General features: G+C 43.7%; 1 protein-coding gene across 1 annotated transcript in view; it reads left to right on the top strand.

Moving 5' to 3' along the window:
- Positions 1-15,757, top strand: part of DIRAS2 (DIRAS family GTPase 2) — a 325,804-nt gene that overhangs the window by 121,136 nt on the left and 188,911 nt on the right. The gene's annotated exons all lie outside the window — the stretch shown is intronic.

Below are 15,757 nucleotides of genomic sequence, written 5' to 3'. Positions count from 1 at the left end.
TGGGGGGGGGGGGATAGAAGCATTTGCTTCTGTTTTCAACTAACTGAGGTTCACCGTGATGTCTGAAATGGGACAACCCATTATTATTATTTTTAACTATGGTTTGTCCAATCCGTCCTGGCTTGTTTGGGACAAACATGGTTTTAACTACAGTTTCCCCCTTTTCAAACATAATGACAAACTACAGGTAATGAAAAAACAGCTTTCAACCTTCTCCTCACATCCATGCCAGAGGAGAAGTGGGAGAGGGGTAGACCTATGTATATACCATTAACTATAGTTTAGCATTTCATCCAAATCAGGCCATGTTCTCTTTCTATGTATCTAAACTTGTAGCCAGTCAAAATTAGTGGCACACGGTGATGTGTGAAGAGGAAAAAAGAGGCAAAAATTCAAGAAAGAAAATATTGGCGAACGTTCAGAGTAGAAAGCAGCCAAGCAAGTCTTTTCCACTAACAAACTAGTTTTTGAGTTCTGATGGCATTTCTTTTTCATTGTGTTCCTAAGCATGAAGTAGCAGCAGATACTTTCTGAAAGAAAAATCAACCTTTTTATTTTTGAAACAAACTAGAGCTTTTCTTCTAGCTTGATGCTGAACCAAAATGACTACTATGTTAGGTAGGTCACCAGTTCAGTCTGGAAGAAGCGTCATTTATCTTGCGAATTGTAAATCTACTTGAAACACAAACCTCAAACCTATAATAAAACATCACAAGAGCCACTGTAAAACAGCTTTGAAATATCAATTCTTGCTTCCATGACAATTGTGTTTCTTCTTGTAGATTTAATGGCAAAAAGTCCATAAGAGTGGCCCATCAGAGATAATGACCCCCAGTTACTCCATATTGTAGTTTTTCTTCATTTAAAGTATGGTGGCATTAAGCTCAACGGAAGGGCAATTGATTTGCATGCAGAAGGTCTCAGGTTCAGTCCTTGGTTTCTCCAGATAGGACTGGGAATATCTCCTGCCTATAACGCCAAAGAGCCACTACAAGGCAGTGATCTAAAATTACCTACCTGCACTAGTGCATGTAGTCAACTTTTATACTTGTCATTTGCTTAGTGTGGCCAGTTACGCATTGTCAAAAAAGTGGGGTTGCATGACACACAAAAGAGAGAACAAAAGAGGACACCGGTTTTCATATGGTGATTTAGATGTATAGGTGCAAATTTAGAAATCTTTACAAAAATTTCAGTAGAAATAGAATACATCTCATGACAGTGGGAAAGACACCAGGTGACTTGTGTGTCTTTTGACCAGATGCTGTTAACTGTTGATGGGCAACAGTAAAGCTCCTTTTCTTCTGCTTAATAGTCCTTCTCTTTAAACCAGACTTGAAATGGACAGCTCTTTATAGAATCATAGAGTTGTAGAATTGGAAGAACCCCCGCAGGTCATCAGGTCCAAGTCCCTGAAATGCAAGGATCTCAACTAACGTGCACATGACAGATATTCACTTAATCTGAAGCCTACAAGGAAGGAGAGTCCATTACTGTCAAACAGCTCTTAATGTCAAAAAGTTGTTTTTGATGTTTAGTGTTCTTGCTCGTTTTGCATTCTCTGTGCATTAGTATAGAGATAACTGAAACCATGAGCCTTTCTTCCACACACTGCTGCCTCGGTTTCCCCCAGTAAGGAGCCACCTGCCGCCACCACACATCTCTGGAGAGCAGCAGGAATTGTTCTGTACACTACCTTCTGCTGCCATCAGAGTGTGTTTGGGGTTTGCAACTGCAGTTTTTGCTCCTCTGGCTGAGAATCAGTGTTCAAGGTAAGAGCATGGAAAATATTTTGCAGCTCCAAAAACACAGCATGATTCCTGACAGCACTGGCGGCGGAACGGGAGTGTGGAGGGAGCGGACCGCCCCCTGACCACTTATCCAGTAGGGTGCCATTTAGGTGCACCCCCCCACCCTCCCACGTGCTGGGCGCCTCGCCCCCACAGTCGGTGCTCCACTCTCCCAGAACGTCTGCCCCCCTGCGGGCTGCGGTAGCGGAGCATGCAGCTTCTCCACTGCCTGACAGTCCTGCTTTTTTGTCCAAAATGTAAATTTTCCGTAAGTGAAGCTTTCAGGGCAAATGTGGAACTGCTATTCCTGCAAAATAAATACAAAAATTTCATGACATAATGAAGCAAAAGGGTTTTGATTAACTGAGCAGAGTTCCTCAACAGGATTTAGCAGTTCTTTACAATATATCATAGAGATTTGAGGGTGGCAGTGGTTTTGCTTTTTGTCTTCCAAAGTTAACACTAGCCTGTTTTGTTGTTTTGTGTGTTTCTAAATTCACCAGTGTTTAAAAAATGACCATTGTCCCTTACAACTCTTTCACATGCGTACTGAAAGGTTTTATTGCAAAGGTACAGAATCTTCTTCAGTAGAGTGGGACGTCGTAAACAGTTAAGTAACACACATTTGAACAGCAGGCAAAGACAGAGAGCAAGGGAAATCTCACTTCTTTAGGATCTACTGCATAAAAAAAGGTGGTTTGTGTCACTTCGTGGTAAGGTCAACCTCACCTGAACCCATTCTATACTTATGCCTTCATGGAACTATTCAAAGTGACTTATCACAATCTTGAGCAAGTGAGATCTGGCAACAATCTAATGTTTGCTGAGGAGACAAAAGGACCACAATGCATATAAAAATGGAATAGGTGTTTGGGCAAGGACATAACTTGTAAACGAGCTTGTATACCTCTATCCTCTAGTTCTCTAATGCACTTGAGTTTCAAATAGCCTCATGACCACATATAGATGCCATGGTTTCAACATAATAATTTTCCTCCTCCCTTCATTGCTGTTTACCATCCTGCCTGAGTTCTGGAGAACTTGCACATTATTTTGTGCTATTTGAGTTAGCCTGATACATATTATTACCTTAATATGGACATTGGATTTTTTATTTTGGGTCAACGAGGCTACCTTTATTTATTTTTTTGTGAGGCTTGCATAAGTTTACTGCAGTGTCAAAAGCTGATGCATGACTCAAGACCTATTTTTAGTTAGTGCAAATGGAAAGCTGCCTCTCTCATTCTTGCCAAGATGGAAAGCAAAAATGAGCATACTCATAATTTATATTTATTTTTCCTACCCCCAAAAAAACCAACCCCTTGATAATACAATGCGGTGGAGAGGGTTTCCAAAAGTGTTGTTATAATATGTTGCATTTGGTTCAATGAATGATATTAGCCACAGATCATGGCAGCATGCAGTTTCTTCTGCATGTCTACTAAGGCTGTGGACTTGTATTTCTCAAATAGCAGCCCCGTAATCCCTTTATGATTTTATTGCTTTGGATAACATTCCAATACTTATATTCCTTAATGTATGAGTACTCATGTATATTAGATTAAAAACAAAACATGGCACTTTTAAAAATGGTTTACCCATCTCTATCTGCAGCAGAAAGGAGCGTGCTTATCCACAGCTGCTGGTGACCCTTGCTTTTCCATGTTCCCAAGAAAGAACTTTCCCTAATTGACCTTGTTAAACTCTTCCTCCTTAAAACAATTTAATGGAGAAAGAACTGCTTCCTCGTCCTATTTATTGGTTTCTAATGACAAAGGAGAAATAAATGCTCCTCATACATTTTCCACCATGCAGCTTTCATGCCCTTCTCCTGTTATATACTGCCTTGAACATTAATCACATCCCATCAGTTACCACAAGCTCCATGATCACTGAACAGCTGCAATATTGAGAAAAATGAGTTTCCATTTGTTGTTGTTGTTAAGTAGTTTAGTCGTGTCCGACTCTTTGTGACCCCATGGACCAGAGCATGTTTTGATTTTAAATGGAGTGCCCTATCTGGGTGGATGGAGCAGCCAAGTAATTTCGTTGTCCCTGAGAGGGGGCAATGACAATAAAGATATTATTATTATTATTATTATTATTATTATTATTATTATTATGACAGGCACTCCTGTCTTCCACTGCCTCCCACAGTTTGGTCAAACTCATGTTGGTAGCTTTGAGAACACTGTCCAACCATCTCGTCCTCTGTCACCCCCTTCTCCTTGTGCCCTCCATTTTCCCAACATCGGGGTCTTTTCCAAGGAGTCTTCTTTTCTCATGAGGTGGCCAAAGTATTGGAGCCTCAACTTCAGGATCTGTCCTTCCAGTGAGCACTCAGGGCTGATTTCCTTCAGAATGGATAGGTTTGATCTTCTTGCAGCCCATGGGACTCTCAACAGTCTCCTCCAGCACCATAATTCAAAAGCATCAATTCTTCGGCGATCAGCCTTCTTTATGGTCCAGCTCTCACTTCCATACACCGCTACTGGGAAAACCATAGCTTTAACTATATGGACCTTTGTTGGCAAGGTGATGTCTCTGCTTTTTAAGATGCTGTCTAGGTTTTTCATCGCTTTTCTCCCAAGAAGCAGGAATCTTTTTGTTTTTGTGACTGCTGTCACTAGGAACAGTCTATTAACAATTGTCATTGCTTTGGCATGTTCCATCACATTTCCACATTACTCTGTTGTTGTTGTTTTCAAAAAAAGTTGCATGGAAATTCACTTTTAAATGAATACTTAAACATATGCAGTAAACCTGCAACTTACACGAGGGTGATGTTCCAGGGATCGTGCCTGAAGCCAAAATCATGTATAGTCAAAACTCATTAGATTCAATTGCAGGTGGGATTGCCAAAGCCGCTTTTTCCAGAACCCCTCCTCCTTTCCACACCCTTTTAAATTTTTCTTGCTGCACACATGAAGCTGAACACACACAAGTTAAATGTGCATAATTTGCAGTCTTTCTCTATTTAAATAATATTTTCTCTTTCTAAAAATATTTTGATTCTTCCAGGAACTGTGTCAGAACAGTTGGAAAGTGTGAAAGCAAGAGGACAATAAAATGTACCGGTAAGTCTGCACATTTGTCCAGAAGGTGTGAATCAGATCAATTCATATCGGAATTCACAAATATGGAACTCCTCAAGCACCTCTCAAAATGAGCATCTTGAGTTTTTATTAGCTATTGGAGGAGTTCTCAAACTTTCTACTGCCAGGTTCCAGTTGAGTGGATTGGAAATTACTGAGGTCCACCAGTCACAAGATGGTGCAACAGGGGTAGAACCAGTCAAAAAATGATGGCAGGTGGAATCCGAGTTCGGCATCAGCAATTGCCAATGTAATTTCCTACTGATGCCTGATCCTTCTTTGGCAAATGCTAAATACTTTGCCATAGCATTTTCCTTACAGCAAGGAGTTTCATAATGCAGCTTTCCTCAAACTTTAGCTCGGGGAAAACTGTGACTCTCCTCCCAAATTTTAGGAATATTTTTTTGATCCAGAGGCTTAAGGCACAGAAAGTATTTAATTTTATATTTTTCTCCCCAATGCTTCTCAAACTGTTTCTATTTACCTCCTGAAATTTCTACTTCCCTTCTCCTTTCTCCCCCAAATGACCAGTCTTTTCCATCCCTCCTTTTAAATTCACTTCTTCCTGTAATAGCTTCTCTCTCTTATTATGTTCCTTTCTATTCCCAATTTCTATACATATCTTTAAAAAGTAACTCTTTCTAATTTCCTTCAACATCTCCTCTAGTCCTTTTGCCTCAGTGGAAGGAGTTTTTCTGAAACTTAACCACCTATGCTTATTATACAAGGACCTTCTAGTGTTGTCATTGGCCCAGTCAAAAGGCCACAGGTTGTAGTGCTGAGGCCCACCTGAGTGGTTGGAGATCTACTAGTAGATTGCAGTCCACTTTTTAAAGAAATGCTGGTTTACTATGTTGTGTTTTATGCAGTTGCCCCTGCATCCTCAGTTTTGGGGTGCAACATTTCCTCTAGCTCTTGTTATTATTGTAATTATCATATTATTATTTTTTAAAAAAACATCATGCCTGAATTTGAATTTAGTTGGCACAGAGACCTGGATTGCGTCTTTTCTCCATCGCTGCATTTGAACTGTCAGTAAAGAAGATATTAGCATGGCCCTCCCCTCTCCCCACAAAGGACCGCCAGACTGTTTGATCCACCATCTTTGACTTCTCTCCTTTGATTTGTTCCCAGGCCTCCTTTGCTCTCTAGCATGCATCTTTAATTAAGTAAAAGCTGTTCCTGGCATGAAAGGGAACTCCTGCTGTTAGTCAGCTTGCAAGGCTTTTAAAAGGTTTGGCTGCATATGCTGAGATATTGGGAGACAAAAATCCACCCTTAATGTTTCTGTCATGGTGGTTCTGTTCACACGACCAGAGTTACGTGTTGGCCAAAGTCAACAGCATACCTGTTAAAAACCAAGCTATTTTAACACACAAACGATTGAGACAAAATGGTTTAGATCTTGAGATAGATGTTTCTCACTCAGGATTTGAGAAGAAAATGAAGTTTGCTACAAGTCCTCCATCATGGAGGGCACGTGTTGCGGTGAGATCACCAGAAACTGCCTCCCTGTTGTGGGGCGGGACCGTTTGGATGGCCACAACACCCCATTGGTTGCCCTCTATTGCTGGGGCAGAAATTTGGTCAGTTGGGTTGGCTCTTGGCTGCTGAGGGGCATCACCCGCCCTCCTCTCCCTATATTTAGGGTTGTTCTTATGGCCTTGCTATGCCCGTCTAGGGGTCTCTGTTTTAGAGCAGGGGCCCAGTAGGAATTTTGCCATTTGGCTGATTGGCTGGTGCCACTTGGTTTTTGCCTACCATGTAACAAATTGTCACAACTGTGTAAGGTTGGCTGTTAGGCATTTGGTTCAATGTTTTGGTGAGGGGACATGGTTGGCTGTGTCTGCCCCTCCATTGCTGCTGCTAGGGAATTCCGTTAAAGGAATCCAGGGGCTCACCTTGCTTTGGTCCGAACCCTGTCAAGGGGCTAGGGCCATGCCAGAGCCCCTAGGAGCATCTGGGGTGAGCTGTGAGATCAAATGAGTTCTCGCTTTCCCTTACTGACATATGGTGGTGCCCAATATCAGTCCTGTTCCTGCCATTGTGCAGGTTCAGATAGTCTGGAACCAATGCCTAAGCAACCACTCACATGCTGTAATCAATAAAGTTGTGGTCAAAATTTAATGCCAAAAACCTTAAACTAAAATCTGTGTTTATTGTGTCTTCATTTGGGGTTGGTTTTGGGGGCCTACACACCCAAATTCCAGCCACTATTCCAAGCCACTCCTACCACACCTCCCAGGCACCAAAATATTCCCCTTCTTGCTCCCCCTGTGGAGGGCCTTCTCGGTAGTGGCACCCGCTCTGTGGAAAACCTTCCCACTAGATGTCAAAGAAATAAACAACTACCTGACTTTTAGAAGACATCTGAAGGCAACCCTGTTTAGGGAAGTTTTTTAATGTTTGATGTTTGATTGTTTCTTTAATATTCTGTTGGGAGCCGCCTAGAGTGGCTGGGGAAACCCAGCCAGATGGGCGGGGTACAAATAAATTATTATTATTATTATTATTATTATTATTATTATTATTATTATTATTATTACTATGTCAGATAAACTTCCAAGTTGGGTAATATGTGGTCCTCCAGATGTCCTCAACCCCAGTCATTGATCATGTTGACTAACAGGTAAGCCAACCCCTCTTCTAAATTCCAGATGTAAGGCACAAATTACAGGAAAACACTCTTTTGCTATGCTAAAAAGGAATCAGACAACTTGCTGCTGCTCATTTCCTCACGAAAGCTCCCTGAAATCTCAAGAGTTTGGTGGAGCAGAATCAACTGAAATCTGCTTCCAAAGAGATTGCCATGGGTTATGGTTGCACTCCGAGGAAGCACCTAAGGGATGGGGAAATTGTGACCCTCCACTCCAGCTCCCATCAGCCCCAACCATTCTGGCTGAATGGTGGTGGGTGATGGGATCTGTAGTTCAGCAGCATCTGGTGGGGCCACAACGTCCCTGCCCCTGGCCTAAGCCCACAATCAAAGCTTCAAGGAAGAGGTTTGCTTATTGGCCTCTACCCCAAAATCATAATCAGGCCTTGGGATGAGGTCAGGAGCTAATCAATTCACTCAACCCATGAACCCCTCAACAAGAAAGGTCTCTTTCTGGGTGGACCTGGTTGCGCTGAACGAGGTGAAGGTCAATTCTGAAACAGATTAGAAATATTCTATCTGCCACTGGTGCCAGCACAGCTGATACCTCTGAACAGCTATGCTTGACAACCGTAGGTTTCTCTGTATGAATCCATTCTGCTGGCTGGCAGGGAATCTGCCAGACATATGAGGATAAATTAAGGAGATCCCAACACCCACACCCTCACACCCACCTACACCCACACCCACACTTGTGTCAATGTGTTATCATGATGGATAATGGCAGTAGGGCAGAAAGTGAAAGACAGTCTCCTTGCCTCTGCAGCTGCCATGTTTGCATGACTGGATCCTGGTTATATTTTATTTTATTTTATTTTATTTTATTTTATTTTATTTTATTTTATTTTATTTTATTTTATTTTATTTTATTTTATTTTATTTTATTTTATTTTATTTTATTATAACTAAGATATATTAGCACTGATTTCATCTGCATGTAGTGGTGAAGAAAACAAATTAACCACAGCTTCCCATTACATGTGATGCTGTCAAACAAGCCAGATTTGCAAGCCATCTTTAAACTGTGGTTTGCATGTCACAAGAAACCATGGTTAGTAATAGCTTTTGGCTTTGTTTTGTTGATTGCCCGAAGGGAGGAGTGAAGCTCCAAAGCTACTTGTGGGTGCATCGCCTGGCTTATTAAACAAAGTTTTGATCATGTGGACCATGATCAAGTGTGTGAGATGTTAGTGTATCTGATTATGTGTGAATGTTCAGTATGTATATACATGTGTGATTGTGGATGAGAGAACGTTGGTGTATTAATTGGATAAGAAAGAGATGATGGGATGAGGGAAATGGAGGAGAATGGGAGATCTTTGACTCTGAGCCTCTCTCTCTACACCCAAATTTTTCATTCTTTTTTCTATTTGTAAGCTTTGTTTGTTAACAGACACATCTTTAAAAAGTGAAAGGATAGGTGGCCTTTCCATCTAAATAACATCAAAATTCTATACCCATCTTGCTGGGTAGAAGCCCTGCTGAACTGAATGGGACCTCTGAGTAGACATGGGAATATCTAATATCACTCTAGAGCACAATCATTTTCCAGTACAGAAGGAAATTCAGCAAATGACAGTATTTACCTTTTCCAAAAGACTGGATGGGTTGAATGAGGCCATGCCATGTTTCCTCTACCCACCAATGAACATATAGTGCCACCTAGGCCTCATTGCTGGAAACAATGTACACTCCCAGCAATACCCAAAATTGGGTTTTTTTGTGGGTGTTCAGTTAAATTAAAAGGCCTGAGGTCGTGTGTGAGTACTCTGCATTGTTAACTGTGCACTTAGTATTGTACCAGATGTGCACAAAGCGGTGTCCTGAAATACAGTACAAAGTTGTGAAAGACTTTGTACAATACTTCCCAATATCCACTCGATCATGCTGACCGTATGTGGAAGAATACTCTACTCCAGACCTGGCTGCAACATAGTACTCATGTACCCATGTTTGCTCCTCGTGTGAAATATTGAATGCATACCCGCCAACATTTCTGTGATGAAAATAGGGACGTCCTATTCCATAAATAATATTTTTTACTATTTATACCCCACTCATCTGACTGGGTTGCCCCAGCCACTCTGAGTGACTTCCAACATATATAAAAACACAATAAAACATTATACATTAAACAAACCCTGCCGATACAGGGCTGCCTTCAGATGACTCGGGGGTTGGATCAATCCATATCCTCCAACATTTCTCCAATGAAGATAGGGACATCCTAAGTAAAAGTGGGACATTCCAAGATCAAATAGAAATTGGGATGGCCTCTGTAAATCCAGCACTGTCCCTGGAAAATATGGATGCTTGGAGAGTTTGTGCATTTTTGGGTTCAAATCTCATACATCTTTCCAATGATAGTATGCACAGGGTCTCATGTTCAATCATATGCAAGAGCTTTAGATAACAATACAGCATCATTTGCATACAGTAATATACTAATTGTTGTGCTCTCCAATTTAGAATTATGAATCTCAGATGAACTGAACATGAATGACAGGTCATACAAGTACAGATCAAACAAACTGGGAGCCAAAGAACGCCCTTGGAACACACATTTTGATGCAACAATATATTTTGAGAGCAGACCTTACGGTCCACATCTGACAAGTACAAATTTCTGAAGACTAAGATATGTGGTATACACCTTACTAATTACTGATAGTAAACAAATTGTTTGTCAAAATCTTTGCTATCGTGGGAAAAGGCTATTTTTCTCAAAGTTCTTTATACCTCTTTTTAATCTCAATTTTCACTGAAAGGTTTTTTTAATGTAATAATAGGAACAAGGCAACATATTAAAATTTTCCCTATGGTTCTACAAATGTAGACAATGCAATAGGTTGTTAATCTCCCTACATTCTTTGTAAAAAGAGAAAAGCAAAATGCTATTTCTTGAAAAATTAGTTCTTTGGCCACTACATCTAGAAGCAATCAGTGCTTCTATAATTGGAAATTAAGTTCTCATTCTGCTGGTTTTATTAGTTAATCATAAATTTGACTAAAATTCATTTAAGACTTGTAGATTCAACAAATTCTGCCTTATATTGCCTGTCCATTTCAGTCTTTTAAAGAACTCATCATTACTGAAAGAACTAATTTAAAGAACTCAAAATAGTCATAATCCCACTGGGTAGTGGAAATATCCACCTTTCAAAATTGACTCTTGATAGTATAGCTGGGAAGGGCACTACCAAATCACAGAATTAACCAGCTTTCAGGCTTGAATTCTGCAGTGTAGATTCTTCTTTTTGAGTAGGTCCAGAAAGTCGCTTCCCACCATCACCTTGTGGTGAGCATTCTTAGGCGTTGACTGAGGCATGGTGCTTAAATACAGGTTGACAGTATCCTTAGTCTATATCAGCCCAGGGAAGCATTCCACCACCAGGAAGGCCTGGTGGGGCTCTCAGCCATCACGGGAAGGCCCAGTGGTGCCTGGCCCCTCAGGATTGGAGGAGAGCTGAGCCTCATCTCTGGAGACTTTCTGTTGGGGGGTGTTAAGCTGTCCTCAGCTCCATAGAGTTGGTGCCTATGACTCCAATGGATGGCCTCTACCTTCTGTGATGATGTCAGGCCACTACATGAGTCCTGTTCATCCAGGCCTATCAATGGGGTGGAGATCAGTTCACAAAGAACTTGAAGCATCTACATCATGGGTAGGCAAACTAAGGCCCGGGGGCTGGATCTGGCCCAATCACTTTCTCAATCCCGCCTGCGGACGGTCTGGGAATCAGCATGTTTTTACATGAATAGATTGTGTCCTTTGATTTAAAATGCATCTCTGGGTTCTTTGTGGGGCCTGCCTGGTGTTTTTACATGAGCAGAATGTGTGCTTTTATTTAAAATGTATCCCTGGGTTATTTGTGGGGCATAGGAATTTGTTCATTTCTTTTTCTTCCAAAATATAGTCCAGCCCTCCACAAGGTTTGAGGGACAGTGGACCGGCCCCCTGCTGGAAAAATTTGCTGACCCCTGATCTACATTATCCAGGTGGCAAAATAATTTGACACACCAAGATTATTTTCTACTGGAACTGAAAGTGTTTCCCCACTCCTAGCTGGTGTTATTGTGGGGGATGCCTGTTATGTAGTGAAGTTTCACCCTGGGCCAGCAGGGGGATACTGTATATAGTTTTCACTCAGGTCTGTAGATAGTTTTCACTCAGGTCCACGTCAGTTATTTTAGGCGGGAACTCTGGGCTGTTGTTGCTACAATGTTGACAGCCGGCTGCCTATAAAAGCAGGCCGGCTGAGCTGTTTGCAGTCAGTTCTATTCCAGCTTACAAAATAAAGAGCTACTTGGAGAAATCGCTGTGTCGTCTGCTATGTCAACCCACAACTTAACACTGGCGACGAAGGTGGGATCGATGGACATCAGAGCACAGTCAGATGCGGCCAGCCTCTGAACTGAGCTGAATCACTGAGCTGAATCACAGAGCGAAATCACTGAGCGAAATCACTGCTGCCACTGTGGCCTCTGCGTCTGCCCAGGATCGCACCATCAGCCGGGTGCTCAACTGGGTGTGGAGGGGGTGGCCACAAGGGCCTTTTGCATCGGAGTTCCAGCCCTTCGCAACCAGACAACATGAACTCTCAGCTCATCGCGGCTGTCTGCTGTGGGGAGACCGTGTCGTGATTCCCCAGGGACTCCATCAGCGCGTCCTGGAGGCTCTGCACGTTGGCCACCCGGGAATTGTCAAAATGAAGGCATTGGCTCGGTGTTACGTCTGGTGGCCTAATATGGACGATGCCATCACTGCCTGGGTGTCCGCCTGTCAAGCGTGCCAAGAGTCGAGGCCTGCACCACCGGCAGCTAAGGGACACACCTGGGAGACGCCAAAGACACCCTGGTCGAGGGTGCACATCAACCTGGCTGGCCCCTTTCACGGCCGGACCTTTATGGTAGTGGTGGACGCCTATTCCAAATGGCTGGAGGTCGCCCTGATGCCCTCCACCACTACCGAAGCTGTCATCCGGGTGCTGCGAGGCCTGTTTGCAACACATGGGTGTCCTGATGTCCTTGTCTCTGACAACGGACCGCAGTTCACGTCAGGCACGTTTGAGCGGTATCTTTTGGGACTGGGCATCCGCCATGCCCTAACGGCACCCTTTCATCCATCCAGCAACGGGCAAGCGGAAAGAATGGTGCGCTCGGCAAAAGAGGCACTGGCGCGCCTGGACCGGGGAGACTGGCATGAGCGGGTCGCCGAATACTTGTTCGTGCAACACATCACCCCTCATGCGGCCACAGGGAGGAGTCCTGCTGAACTGCTTATGGGCCGCCGCCTCAGGTCACCGCTCGACCGGCTACACCCGGACTTTGCCGTGGCTGAACCCCCAGGCTGTGCCAACGCGCCACGGTCATTTGTCCCAGGAAACCAGGTCTTTGCCCGGAACTATGTGGGGGACATTCCTTGGGTGCCAGCCACAGTAGTGGGAGTCACTGGACCTCGCTCGTACCAGGTGGCACTCGAAGACGGACGCTTGTGGCGACGGCACATAGACCAGCTTAGGCACAGGGTTGGGGACTTGGACACTACCGAGGTGCCCCCAACTGCGCTTGCGGCTCCAGAAGAGACACGTACAGATGGCGAGGCCCCACCTACACCTCCCTCACAAACTGCCAGCGTGGAGCCGAACCAAACCACTCCGCTTGCGGAGGCTCCACCCACAGCAGCGGATCCAGGGGAGTTGGTTCCAACGCCACCTAGGGTCGCACCACAGCCTCAGCAAGAACTGTGTGGCCCTCCGGACTTGGCTACCAGTCCCCGGCGGTCTGGCAGAGTTCCTAAGCGCCCAACTTATTTAAAGGACTATGTTGTTGGACATGTATCACTGTTGGTCCAAGTATGGGAAATGTACCCGATATGCTTTTGTGCCTAATTGAACCATTAAGCGTAGTGCTGTATATAAGGAAACCATTACGATTGTAACTAACGCCTTATCTCGGTGGGGAGGGGTGTTATGTAGTGAAGTTTCACCCTGGGCCAGCAGGGGGATACTGTATATAGTTTTCACTCAGGTCTGTAGATAGTTTTCACTCAGGTCCACGTCAGTTATTTTAGGCGGGAACTCTGGGCTGTTGTTGCTACAATGTTGACAGCCGGCTGCCTATAAAAGCAGGCCGGCTGAGCTGTTTGCAGTCAGTTCTATTCCAGCTTACAAAATAAAGAGCTACTTGGAGAAATCGCTGTGTCGTCTGCTATGTCAACCCACAACTTAACAATGCCAATTCAATTTAGAAAACTATAATATAGAAGCCATTGTATAAGAATGACAATTAGGAAGAGTAGCTATGCCTTAACTACCACTTTTTAGGGGCAGAAATTTATCAGTAGACCCTATGTGTATCTTACTCATACGCTGAAACAAAGCAGAGTAGGCTATGGCAGCTGCAAAGCTGACTTTGTCTATTGTCAATATTATGCAAATAAGCTAAAGTAACACATAATTATCCACAATGGGGTGGATTTTTAAACATGTTTCCTTAACACTGCATTATAGTTTTCAGATTACTTTTGTGATTCTAGAGGAGGTTCCCCGAAAGGTCACCGATTTCCATGATGCAGTTTTAGAATTCACTCATGCATATTATGTGACATGATTTTTGACCTCCCATATAGGGACAAAGCTAAATATAAATCTCTGCTGCAAACAAGCTCAATTCTTTGTATGCAGGCATGGTCTAACAGTATAATCCTTGGCATGTTTACTCTGAAGTTAAGTCTTGCAATATTCAATGACACTCCCAAGTAATTAAGCACAGGATTGCAGGTTTAAGAATTTTTAAATTCTATGTTTAAGCGATATAATATTAATACATAAAGCTCTGTAGACAAGCATTTCAGATGTTTATGTATACAGTGGTACCTCAGGTTACATAGGCTTCAGGTTACAGACTCCGCTAACCCAGAAATAGTACCTCGGGTTAAGAACTTTGCTTCAGGATGAGAACAGAAATTGTGCTCCAGCGGTGCGGTGGCAGCAGGAGACCCCATTAGCTAAAGTGGTGCTTCATGTTAAGAACAGTTTCAGGTTAAGAACGGACCTCTGGAACGAATTAAGTACTTAACCCGAGGTACCACTGTATACATAGGTAAAGGTAAAGGTACCCCTGCCCGTACGGGCCAGTCTTGACAGACTCTGGGGTTGTGCGCCCATCTCACTTAAGAGGCCAGGGGCCAGCGCTGTCCGGAGACACTTCCGGGTCACGTGGCCAGCGTGACATCGCTGCTCTGGCGAGCCAGAGCTGCACACGGAAACGCTGTTTACCTTCCCGCTAGTAAGCGGTCCCTATTTATCTACTTGCACCCAGGGGTGCTTTCGAACTGCTAGGTTGGCAGGCGCTGGGACCGAGCAACGGGAGCGCACCCCGCTGCGGGGATTCGAACCGCCGACCTTTCGATCGGCAAGCCCTAGGCGCTGAGGCTTTTACCCACAGCGCCACCCGCGTCCCATACCACTGTATACATATATCACATTTATTCCAAACTGCCACTCCCTCTCTGCAGACTTATTAAAGTCTGTGGTTATATTTTCACCTCAGCCATATATCATGGATGGCATTTAACCAAGTCAGGTGCATCGATTTCAATAGGTCTGCTCCTGAGCAAAACTTAGTTGAATACCGCCCCATCTCTTTTATCTCAGTCCGATCCAACCATTCATGAATCCTTCTCCTGCAGCTAAGTAGTGTGGTGTTCACGTTTTGTTCAAATTATTATTAAAGCTGAAGGCTGACTTACATAAAAGTGTGGATTGGGTGTGACATTAGCTGACTGGAAAGAGAGGGACAGACTCTCTCTCCTTGAAGACAAAAGCTACTTCCTTATAATATCCAAAAACATCTGCCTGAGACAACCACTGCACTCTAAGCCTATAGGTAGGACCAGTTCCTGTGGTGAGGAACTTGGTCTCCCTTCCATTTCTACTTGGTGTCCCTTCCATTTCTGCTTGCCTCCTAGATTGCAGGACCTGCACCCAGAACAAGGAAGCTGCCCACATTCTTCCATTTCCAGCTCTCATCTCCCTGCTTCCTTAGTTAGAACCAGCATTTGTCAGTAGCTCAGTAGTGCTCTCAAGTATCCTCTGCTACCCATGCCTGCCACTTAGCCTGGCACGGCTCAGATCATCACATGCTTCCTATCATGTGACACTGGAGAGCTCCTGTGCTGTTGGACCACTTCATTCATCTTTTCTGGTCTAGCCGCT

The sequence above is a fragment of the Podarcis gaigeae genome (assembly GCF_964106915.1).
Source record: "Podarcis gaigeae genome assembly, chromosome: 11".
Classification (NCBI taxonomy): Eukaryota; Metazoa; Chordata; class Lepidosauria; order Squamata; family Lacertidae; genus Podarcis; species Podarcis gaigeae.
This window is presented reverse-complemented; position numbering and strand designations above follow the sequence as displayed.